The following is a 12,197-nucleotide window of genomic DNA, read 5'->3' on the forward strand; positions in this document are numbered from 1 at the left end:
TGCTAATGTTTAATTTCTAGCATGTTGGTAATCTAATGTGAATTATGAATTATGGATTGTTGATGTTATTGTGGGTTGAGTTTTTTTTTCTTTTAATTCCTAAGGTTATTGATTACTTAATTTAGAAAAAAAGTATTGTACTTAACGCATTTAATATTTTAAAAAAGTTTAAAAAATCTACAAGACATAAAACTAAATTTTGTGTCTAATAGAAAATTGAACTTTAAATTTTGTGTCCAATAGGCTTGTAAATTTTATAAGATGTTGAATAGATGAAAGGCCTATATTAGACACAAAATTGAAAGCTTCGTGACGTACTAAATAAAACATTTGAAAGTTGTTAAGACAATTTAAGCGGTCTAGGGACCTATGTATTTATTTTGCCTTAAGAAATGAAAATTATGGAACTCAATGCTTAATAATACTTTGTACTTTGTCCTCTAATCCAAGTTATTGTTTTGGATTACAAGTTGGTCAGAAAATATTTATTTTTAAGGATGAATAAAGAATGGATTAAACTAAGGAATAAGTTATCAGTGGAGTATAGAGAAGGAGTATCACAGTTCTTAGATATGGCAAGGTTTCATGTAAATGATTTCGGACGAATAATATATCCATGCAAGAATTGTATGAATTCAATTTGGGAAAAGATAGATATTGTGGAACGACATCTATTAACATATGGAATATCTCCCTCATATTGTGAATGGGTATATCGTGGAGAGCCAGTAAACTTATCTAGAAGTCATACAAGTCATTCAATACAAGATGTTGAAGTAGATAGTATAGAGAGTAATGCTGTCGAAGAAAATGAGATGTTGAATCTTATAAACAATTTACAAGTTCCAATTGAAAACAAAAATGCAAATGAAGGAAGGATTGAGAATAATGAAATGTCCTTTAATGGTCAAGAAAGAAATACCACGAACTTATTCGAGGATTTAATGACCGAAGCACATAATGAATTATACCCTGGGTGTTCGCAATTTTCGTCCTGAAACTTTTTAGTGAAGTTGATGCATATCAAAGTTCTGAACGGCTGGAGTAACAAATCGTTTGACATGTTGCTAGAATTGTTAAAAGCAGTGTTTCCAGCTGGCACCTCTATACCTACTACTTTATATGAAGCCAAGCATAAATTGCGTGATTTAGGCCTAGGTTATTAGTCTATTCATATGTGCAAATATGATTGTGTATTGTATTGGAAAGAGTTTACAGATTTGCAACAATCCTTGTTGGTGGTGAGTCTCGGTACAAAGTTAATGATGGCAAGGGTAAAAAAATACCACATAAGGTATTGCGTCATTTTCCATTGATACCGAGATTAAAACGATTGTTTGCATCAAAAGAAGGCACTTCTGACATGAGATGGCATAAAGATAAGTGAGTTGAAACGGATGATGTATTGCGACATCCAGCTGATGTAGAGGGGTGGAAAAATTTTGATCATGAATTCCCTCATTTCGCTTTAAATCCTCGAAATATTCGTTTGGGATTAGCTTCAGATGGCTTCAATTCGTTTGGAAATATGAGCACTTCCTATAGTATGTGGCCTGTGGTGATAATTCCTTATAATTTTCCCCCTTGGAAATGCATGAAGGAAACAAAATTCTTCATGTCTTTGCTCATACCTGGTCCAAAATATCCTGGAAAGGAAATTGATGTTTACTTGCAACTGTTGATTGACGAATTGAAAGAGTTGTGGACAATTGGTGTGCGAATTTATGATTCTGTTGCTGGTGAGTTTTTTTTAACTATATGCTACCTTATTATGGACGATTAATGACTTCCCTGCGTATGGTGACTTATCTGAGTGGAGTACAAAAGGTTATCAAGCATGTCCAATATGTAAAAAAGATAACTCGTCCTTCGGGATAAAAGGAAATGTATCATTTATGGGACATCGACGTTATCTTCTGGAGAATCATAGTTGGCGTCGAAGTAGATAACATGATGGAAAAGTTGAACGTAGACCTCCACCAGTCGTAATGAATGGAGAAGAGATATTACAACAAATAAATACGCTAAACTTTTATGTGCTTAGCAAACATCCATCGAAGCAAGATAAAAAAAGAAAGTGAATTCTTAACTGGACTAAAAAAAGTATTTTTGTCCAACTTCCATATTGGTCCAGACAATTGTTACGACATAAATTGGATGTAATACATATTGAAAAAAACATATGCGACAATTTTGTGGGCACATTGTTAAATATTGAAGGAAAGACAAAGGATACAACAAACGCTCGATTGGACTTACAAGATTTGAAGATAAGAAAGGACCTACACTTGATATAGGTCGAGAACAGATTTGTAAAACCACATGCAGCATACACATTAACAAATGGTGAACGGATTTCCTTTTGTAAGTATTTGAAATCAATGAAATTCCCTAATGGATTCATATCTAACATATCACGATGTGTCAATGACAAAGATGGAAAAATATCGGGGCTAAAAACACACGACTGTCATGTGTTGCATCACAGACTACTCCCTATTGGTATTCGAGCATACCTACCAAGGAATGTATCCACTGCTATTGTTGAGTTATGTGCAAAGACAATATGTGTAAGTGATTTGAACAGACTACAAGCAGACATCATAGTCATTCTTTGTAAATTGGAGAGAATATTCCCACCTGCCTTTTTCGATGTAATGGTATACCTTGCAGTTCATCTACCATATGAAACCAAAGTGGTGGGTCCAGTTAGTTACAGTTGGATGTATCCTATTGAAAGAAGTTTATGAACATGAAAGAAATTTGTACGAAACAAAGCACATCCCAAGAGGTCTATAGCGGAAGCATATGTAATGAATGAATCATGGAACTTCTGCTCGCGATATCTAAGTGGGATTGAAACGAGATTCAATAGAGATGAATGAAATGATGATAACATTCCCGATCACAAGATATTTGGTGAATTTGAATTATTTAGGCATAGGGTACGACCATTAGGGGCGTCAACTTTACGAACGCTATCAGCGGAGGAAAAACGTATTGCACATTGGTATATTCTCAACAATTGTAAAGAAATAACAGACTATCGCAAGTACGTTTCAAACTTTTTCCTTTTCTAAATTCTAAGGTATCTCCTTTGATATAACATTTAAATGATAAATATTTTAGGCAACATTTGAGGTTAATTCGTTGTGAAGCTCAAAGCGCCTCTGACTTATATATAAAACATCAATGAAAATTTCCCGATTGGTTCAAATCTCAAGTATACATAGTCATTTAGTAGGCAACGGTTGAGGGATGATTCATTTTTCGTATTCATTTTTAATGTATACGTAATTATCAGGTTCTACAACGGCGCAAGAGAGAAGATATCTCTAATGATTTCTTTTCACTTGTAATGGGACCTTCGTCTGAGGTGTGCTCTTACAATGGATGCATTGTTAATGGGGTACGGTTTCACACTGTAGAGCATGATAATCGTCGAGCTACACAAAATAGTGGAGTCCTAGTGGCCGGGGAGATCAGTGAGAACACAAGTATGGATAACAATTTCTACGGTACTGTAGATGAAGTATTAGATTTGCAATATGAGAACAGAAGACGCGTTTTCTTGTTGAAGTGTAGATGGTTTGACACATATAACAAAAAAAGTAATAGGACACATGTGGATTTAGGATACAAATCGATCAATACATCACACTTTTGGTATGTCGACGAGCCTTTCATCTTTGCTATCCAAGCACAACAAGTCTTTTACATTGATGACATCAAACATGGTAGCAATTGGAAAGTTGTTCAAGTAGTCCAAAACAAACGAATATGGGATGTACCAAAAGTGGATGATGTTGAAATTTCACAAATAGATTTACTAGAAATTGTTGGTGGCGTCGGAGTGGATGAAACCATTGAGGAGGTTACTTTATGCAGAGTTGACGTTGATCCTACAGTTGTGAAAAGACCAATTACTATACATGGCGATCATGACTTCATAAACGATGATGATGAAGAACAATTATCTCCCAATAACAGTTCAAGTGCTGATGAATAATTTGAATTAGATTACGATGATGAGTAATGATCTATCTACAAAATTCTCTTTTTCTCTAGCTTACACGTATTTATTGTTAATTTAATATTGTTTTCTCTCTTTTGTGTTTGTATAGATACGATGTCAACCCCTAATAATAATTTGAATTAGATAATGATGATGAGTAATGATGTATCTACTAAATTCTCTTTTCTCTAGCTTACACGTATTTATTGTTAATTTAATATTGTTTTCTCTCTTTTGTGTTTCTATAGATACGATGTCAACCCTTAATATGCAACGGGAGGCTGATGAAGAATTCCAAGAGTTATATCTTGGAAAGACAGTATCTTCTGTGGGTGATACTTCAGTTTAGTATATTTTGAAATATATTTTGTTAACTGAAATACATCATAAACTGTTTTAAATTTTTTATTCTTCATATAGTGGCTTAGCATCCAATCGGCAGAAGCGAGAGCATTCGCGAAACATCAAGTTGGAAAAATACGTACAAAAACATGGGAGAATCACAATCGTCATAAATGAGGGGGAGACGAAACCGATATCGCAACATTCGGTTCGTTTTAGTAATGCGATCGGCGTCGCCGTGAGATCCGCATTTCCAGTACGATGTCGTACTTTTGCTCAGGTTCCAAACGAGTTCATAGAATTGGCTAAAACTCAATTATTGGTAAGTAATTATAAGTTTATTCTTTTATAGTTATGACTATCATCTATGCTAATTCTTCCCTACTTCTTTTGTAGGCTCATTTCGATCTTGATCTGTCTAGTCAACGACTTAACCGTTTCATATAACATCAAATGCAAAACTCGTTCAAAGAATTTAGATCAGACTTGCACAGACATTACAGAAAATGTGGAGATCCTCAACAAGCAAGTGCCAATTTGCCTAGTTGGCTTAAAAATAGGCCAGAAGATTGGTAATTTTTTTGTGACTGCTTCGAGAGTGAAGCGTTTCAAGTATAATATTTATGGCGTGTATCATATGCTACATTTACTAATACATCGCACTATTGACATTTTTTTTTCTTCAAATGTAGGAAATGTATGTGACGAACCGGAAGAAAAGAGAGAAATTACCGTTCGACCATATAGGTGGATCAAAGTCATTCCTCCAAATTCAGATAGATTTGCAGGCAAAGGAGGGTCGAGAAATAGGACGTGTTGACCTATTTAGGGAAACACACTCTAAAGGTGACAAGTTTGTGAACGAGGCTGCTGAAAATGCACATGTAACATTTTTCTCTTTACTGTCGTGTTTTTTTTTCACTTTTAATTTTAATCGCTCGTTCTTACCCATTTAATTATTCTGTCTAGCATCGAATGTTGGAACTACAATCCAGCCCCACTGTAGAAGGTTCTCAACCACTAACAGGGGATGAAATCTGTGAGACGGTTTTGGGTAGATGACCCGGATATTCAAAAGGTTTAGGTTGGAGCCCTAAGCCTAAGTCAAGGAGTACCATGTCATCAAGCTCGTCATCTACACAAGGAACGGAGGCGGGAATGGATGAATTGAGAGTCAATTTCCAACAGTCTCAGTCAAGGATTAAGGAACTCGAAGACGTTTAGAGAAGAATACAAGAGAATCATGCAAGACAAATGGAAGAAATGAAAAAGATGATTGAAGACATGGTATGATCACATAGAGGATACCCATCAAATTAGGTATGATTACTACATTATTTAGTTGTGTAATATGTTGATATCCTGCAGTTATGGTAGCAAAGTTTAGTTATGTCTTAAGTAGCTTTATGCAGTTATGGTAGCAAAGTTTAGTTATGTCATTTGATCAGCTGAAGATTCAAATATTAGGCTTGTAGAGCCAGACAGTGAAACTTTAGGCTTCAAAAGGGTGTCTTTGCTCTGATTTGATTGTAAATATGTGTCATTTAAAGCTGCAACACTCTCATACAAATTAGATAAGCATCCCACCATGCCTTGATTTTTCAAAAGCCTAATCACAGTCCATGAATCTCACTCTCTCCATGTATCTCGCTCTCTCCATGTATTTCGCTTGCAAAGATGCCCTCAGTAGCTTCACACCCTGATTGAAATCCAAAGTAATGACTTTCTCCACCAAAGCACCAACTTCTTTGATATTAAACTTATTCAGGGGAGTACTACTGGAAATGGTAGACATTGGTTTCACAGTCAAATCATCCATCACCATGTAAGTAACACATCCTTCACAAACCCTCCTCCCACATTTCTTTTTGCCTGTGTAGTTGCACTATTAGGTGGATTCACAAATGATCAGACTTGGTTCATAACATACGAACAACTCGGAAAAAGATATTTAGGATTACTAGAAACTTTATAGTCACATCTATAAGAGCACATGTATAACTTCATTTGATTAGCTGAAGATTCAAATATTAGGCTTGTAGAGCTAGATAATGAAACTTTAGGCTTCAAAAGGGTGTCTTTGCTCTGATTTGGTTGTAAATATGTGTCATTTAAAGCTTCAACACTCTCATACAAATTAGATAAGCATCCCACCATGCCTTGATTTTTCAAAAGCCAAATCATAGTCCATAAATCTCGCTCTCTCCATGTATCTCGCTCTCTCCATGAATCTTGCTCTCTCCATGAATCTCGCTCTCTCCATCTATCTCGCTCTCTCCATGTATCTCGCTTGCAAAGATGCCCTCAGCAGTAGCTTCACACCTTGATTGACATCCAAAGTAATGAATTTCTCCACCAAAGCACCAACATCTTTGATATTAAACTTGTTCAGGGGAGTAATACTAGAAATGGTGGACATTGGTTTCACAGTCAAATCATCCATCACCATGTAAGGACTAGAATCTCGCTCTCTCCCTACCTCTCGCTCTCTCCCACCATGCCTTGCAAAATATATGTTAATTTAATTCAATATTTTTTTTAAATCATAAAAGGGATCACAATTTTATGCCCTGTTTTAATTTACTAAACATATGTTAATGACTTGACTGTGATTTATAATTCTTCTTTTTTTTTTTTTAAATTCCAACTTTATTTCCAAATATTATATAATATACAATAAGCAATCAAGGTCTCAAAAGTAGGAATGGCTAACAAATTACTTTTACTTGGTAAAGCACACATCATTTTCCCATCCAAAAAAGGTTTCCTGGAAATGCTCTGAAAAGTTCACAAAAATTTTATTTATTTTTTTATTTAAATTTATGCATGTCTCAATATAATTTCACACGCATTCAATTATAAAAATATGTTGGGATAATAATAACGGGTAAAACTGAATAACAGATTAATGTTATACAAACATAAAGACAAAGTCAGGTCCAGCACTAAGCTTTTTTTGGATTAGATAATTCCAATTCCAATTATTAATCCTAAAGTTTGACTACATATAATATTAATTTGGATGGATTCACCTCATTTCTAAAATTTCCATTAAATTACACTTTCATCTACTATATTAGATCTTTACTCATTTTCCAATATATAAATGAAATGAGATAAATTGACTGTATTATCAACTACATGTTAAACAACTAGTTACTAAGGATAACTTCAAGTGAATCATTGTCTCTTATGATTTGCAAATTTTATCCAACAATTATGTTGTGTTTTAATTGAACTTTTTATATAAATAACAAATTATGTTGAAAAAGTGTCGGATATATTTCTTTACTATTATTCTACCCCATTATCCTAAGCATGCACTAATATTATTTTGAGATAAGCTAGCCCTTCTTACATACTTCTCATGCAAATTTAATTTTTACTAGATTCCAATCTAAAAGATCATATAGGACTTTCAAAAATTGAAAAATAGAGGAAATTGAATTCTTTATTGATATAACATTTCAATGTTTTTGTTTTTTTGTAGAATGTTGTTCGGAGATGAGCTGGGACAATTTTTGAAGATGTTGTGTTCGAGAAGTGTTCTAGATGTTGTTCTCATTTTACTTCTTTTATGTATTTTTGAATATAATGGACAAGTGTTCTAGAGCTGGGACAACGTTTGGAAATTGTAATTTTTTACTTGTTATAAATCGGATTTCATTTTTGTTTATGTGAATCTTTATTTGGTATAATATGTTTCACGGAATTTCAGATCAAATTTTTAAAAATTAGAAACGATATATTAAATTTTAATACTCCTCACGCATATACGATCCCCCAACGCACTCTAAAATGCCGTCAGGAGTTAGGGGAAACTATGGACGACTATGTGGCGTCGAGAGTTGGGGGAACTTCGGACGCCATTTTAAGGCACCGGGAGTTAGGGGAACTCTCGACACGATGTAGCCCGTCGGGCGTTCTAGCAACTCCCGACGCCGTTTACTAAGCAACGGGAGTTCCCTCTAACTCCCGACGCCACATAAGCGTTCCCCCTAACTCTCGACGCTGTTCAAAAGTTCATCGGAAGATCCTCTTCCGACGGATTTCTCCCGACCAAACTCCCGATGACCGTTTATGCGTTGGAAGATCCTCTCCCGACGAATTTTCTACACTTTCCCGACGAAATATGACGTCGGGAGAAGCCAGATTTCCTGTAGTGTTTCCCACGAAACTACTGAAACATCTTCAAGAGTTGTTGAAGGGCCTGCTTCATCGGCAAAAATTGTTGATGATAGTTCATCTAGTAGGTCGGTTCCCCCTCAAGAGTTGAGGGAACCTCGATGCAGTAGGAGGGTTGCAAACCCACCTGTTCGCTATATGGGTTTCACGAAAATCTTGGCTATGTAGCAGATTAAGGATCCATTGTCTTATCAGAAGGCATTGGAGGATGTACTTCAACTCAATGTGGGATCTTGTAGATCAGCCTGATGGGGAAAGACTTATAGGGTGGAAATAGATCTACAAGAGAAAACGGGGTACCGATGGGAAGGTGCAAACCTTCAAGGCTCGACTTGTGGCAAAGGGTTATACCCAAGTGAAGGGAGTTGACTATGAGAAGGCTTTCACACCTTTTGCCATGTTTATGTCGATTCGTATCCTTCTGTCTATTGCCTCTTATTATGATTATAAGATTTGGCAAATAGACGTCCAGACAGCCTTTCTGAATGGCAATCTTGAGGAGACCATTTATGTGGCGCAGCCTGAGGGATTCATTGCTCAAGGTCAAGAGCAAAAAGTTTGCAAACTGAATTGGTCCATTTATGGGCTGAAACAGGCGTCTCGATCTTGGAATATTTGATTTGATAATGCAATCAAATCGTATGGCTTTGACCAAAACATTGATGAGCCTTGTATCTATAAGAAGATCATCGACAGTTCAGTAGTTTTCCTAGTGTTGTATGTAGACAATATCCTATTCCTTAGGAATGGTGTAGGACTAATGAGTGCAGTTAAGAACTGGCTAGCGACCCAATTCCAAATGAAAGATTTGGGAGAGCCTTAGTTTGTTCTGGGTCTACAAATCGTTCGGGATCGTAAGAAAAAAGTCTAGCACTGTCTCAGGTATCGTATATTGACAAGATGTTGCTCAAGTACTCGATGCAGAACTCCGAAAGGGGCCTACTGCGGTTCAGGCAAGGAGTTACTTTGTCTAAGGAAATGTGTCCTAAGATTCCTCAAGAGGTTGAGGAGATGAGATGGGTCCCATATGCATCTGTCGTTGGCAGTTTAATATACGCGATGCTCTATACTAGACCAGACATCTGCTATGCTATGGGAATAATCAGTAGGTATCAGTCTAACCCAGGCCAAGGTCACTAGACCGCAGTTAAGAACATCCTCAAGTATCTTCAGAGAATGAGGGACTACATACTCGTGTATGGAACTAGGGATTTGATCCTTACCGATTCTGACTTTCACACTAATAGGACTCTCACAAGTCCATTTTAGGGTTAGCTTTTACTCTTAACGAAAGAGCAGTAGTGTGGCGAAGTACTAAGTAGGTGTGCATCGCCGACTCCACAAAGAAGGCTAAGTATGTAGCGGCTTGTGAAGCTGCTATTGAGGCCGTTTGGCTCATGACTATCACGTCCCCTCGATGCACTATCTCATGGATGAGATGCACTATCTCATTTATATGGAGCGGAATATCATCTCATCCATGAGATAATGCATCGAGGGGACGTGATAGTCACGAAGATCGCTTTAGAGCAGAACGTTGTTGACCCATTGGAAAAGGCTCTCACGGCTACAGTGTTTGAGGGTCACTTTCAGAGCATGAGTCTACGGGACCGCCCACAGTTGGACTAGGGCAACTGGGAGATATTTTTGTACTAGGCCTTAGTGCCCTAGTTTATTGTTTTATACTGGTTTTTTATACACCCCACTCGATTTAGGATAAGTGGCAGATTGTTGGGGATGATGTATTAAACTCTCGTGTCTTGTAGTTTGTAAACACAGTTTTGAACAAACGCTTGTGATGTATAATATATGATATTTTCTTCACTTTTGTCTATAAACATTGGATGTTTTATTTTCTTTACCACAAACCAATAAACTAAGATCCCTGGTTGTCATTTGTAACTTAAGCATGTATGTGGAGACTTACAGGTGGATCATGCCTTAAGTGATAGCCAAAACAGACTATAGTATATGGATATATGAGGGAAACCTTATCCTAGTAACGCTACGGATGCGACTCGCTTCGTAGAATAGTTACAAGTGTTATGACTTGCTACAAATGGTCGGATCCTGATCATTCATGTGGAGACATGTGAGCGGGGGCGTCCTATACAAAGGAGTTTATATAAGACCGGACCACGAAGAGTTATAGTCTCGTTATATAATGAACGACTTCACTTTACTAGGATGACCATAGATAACATGACCTCAATCCTGAGTGAGTTGGGAACTCCTGCCTTTGAGGACGATCCTTTGATTTGCATGGGTGCGAGTAGCCAGATCGCCGACTCAAACCTACCATTTTGGGGATTCATCTGATTTGGGAGCTAGGAACTCAACTACACAAGATGGAATTCACTTCTTCCCCGAAGCATGGGTAAGTAGATAGATTTCTCCCTTAATGGCTGATTCCAAGACTTGAACGATGTGGCACAACACACCTTCTCATGGCTCGAGAGGTGTCTACACATAGTAGGACTATGTTATATTGTTCATTAGAGGGATCAATGATACTTAAGGAGTTAGATGTAACTACATGAGCAAAACAGTGAATTAGCCTAGTTGTACTTAGGAGCATCTGTGAAAGGTTATCGTACTGTTGATTGGTTATATCCGATGGACAAAAAAATATATATGTGGAGAGAGGAGTGCAGTTGTCAGTCTTTAGTGGAATGCCTAGCAGTTAACGGATGGTGGATCTCGTGGGTAAAGAGTTTAGTCAGCTATTCATGTACCGTTGGAGCTTCGAGCCATAGGTTCATAAGGTCCCCTTGGTAGCTCAATGGATTCAAGTTGAGAATCAGTTTTTGGGTCAGTTTGAAATGTTCAAATTGACAAGAGGAAGTTCGATTATATATGATATGATTGAACTGGTTAATTATATATGATATGGTTGACATTATGTATGAGATACATTATTTGGAGGAAAATGATATTAATATGATTTATATCTAGTAGAGGAGAAAAGACTATGGTTCATATGTTGCATTTGATAAGATATTAAACCATAGGTTAATGAATATATGATTATATTTTTTATTTAATTTTGACAATTATAGGATAATTGTGCCGACATTTTCTCATAACCGTGTGATAATGGGAGGTTGCATTCAGCTTTTCGTAACTGAAGAATAAAAAGAAAATTGTTTTCATTTCGCAAAAGATCAAACATTCGCTTAAGTGGTGTATACTGCCTATCGCATAGCAAACTGCGAGCCTACACGATAGCTCAACGTTTCTAAGCGATCATATACACGCGCGCAGCTTATTAAATGATCGAAAGGATTTGCTAAACGATCGTTTAGCTTTTTCCTAAACGATCGTGCGCTTGAGCGTTTACTAAACAATCGTCTATATGATCGTGGCCCTTTTACTAAACGATTGTGTACCTTCACCTAAACAATCAAGCATCGTCTATAGGATAGACACTCGCTTCTCCCACTTGCTTGGTCGTGGTATACAATCTTCTCTTCCTCTTTTCCTCTACCAAATCCAACAGAGCCCACACCTCCTAAATTCTCACACCAAGAATACTGAGGGTTCTAAGTGGTGGTGTCCTCCCTACTGCTGTGTTTATGAGGAGTCCATTCGTGAGTAGATGATCGGGTTTTTGGTGGATGATTACTTAGACATTCTCAGCGAGAGCGAGAGGAGC

General features: G+C 36.9%; 1 pseudogene; it reads left to right on the top strand.

Moving 5' to 3' along the window:
- Nucleotides 1–497: 497 nt before the first annotated feature.
- LOC150036194 (uncharacterized) lies at nt 498–5,581 on the top strand (annotated as a pseudogene).
- Nucleotides 5,582–12,197: the final 6,616 nt, after the last annotated feature.

Source organism: Benincasa hispida, chromosome 5 (genome assembly GCF_027475165.1).
Source record: "Benincasa hispida cultivar pf3 chromosome 5, pf3_genome.v1.1, whole genome shotgun sequence".
NCBI classification, from domain to species: Eukaryota; Viridiplantae; Streptophyta; class Magnoliopsida; order Cucurbitales; family Cucurbitaceae; genus Benincasa; species Benincasa hispida.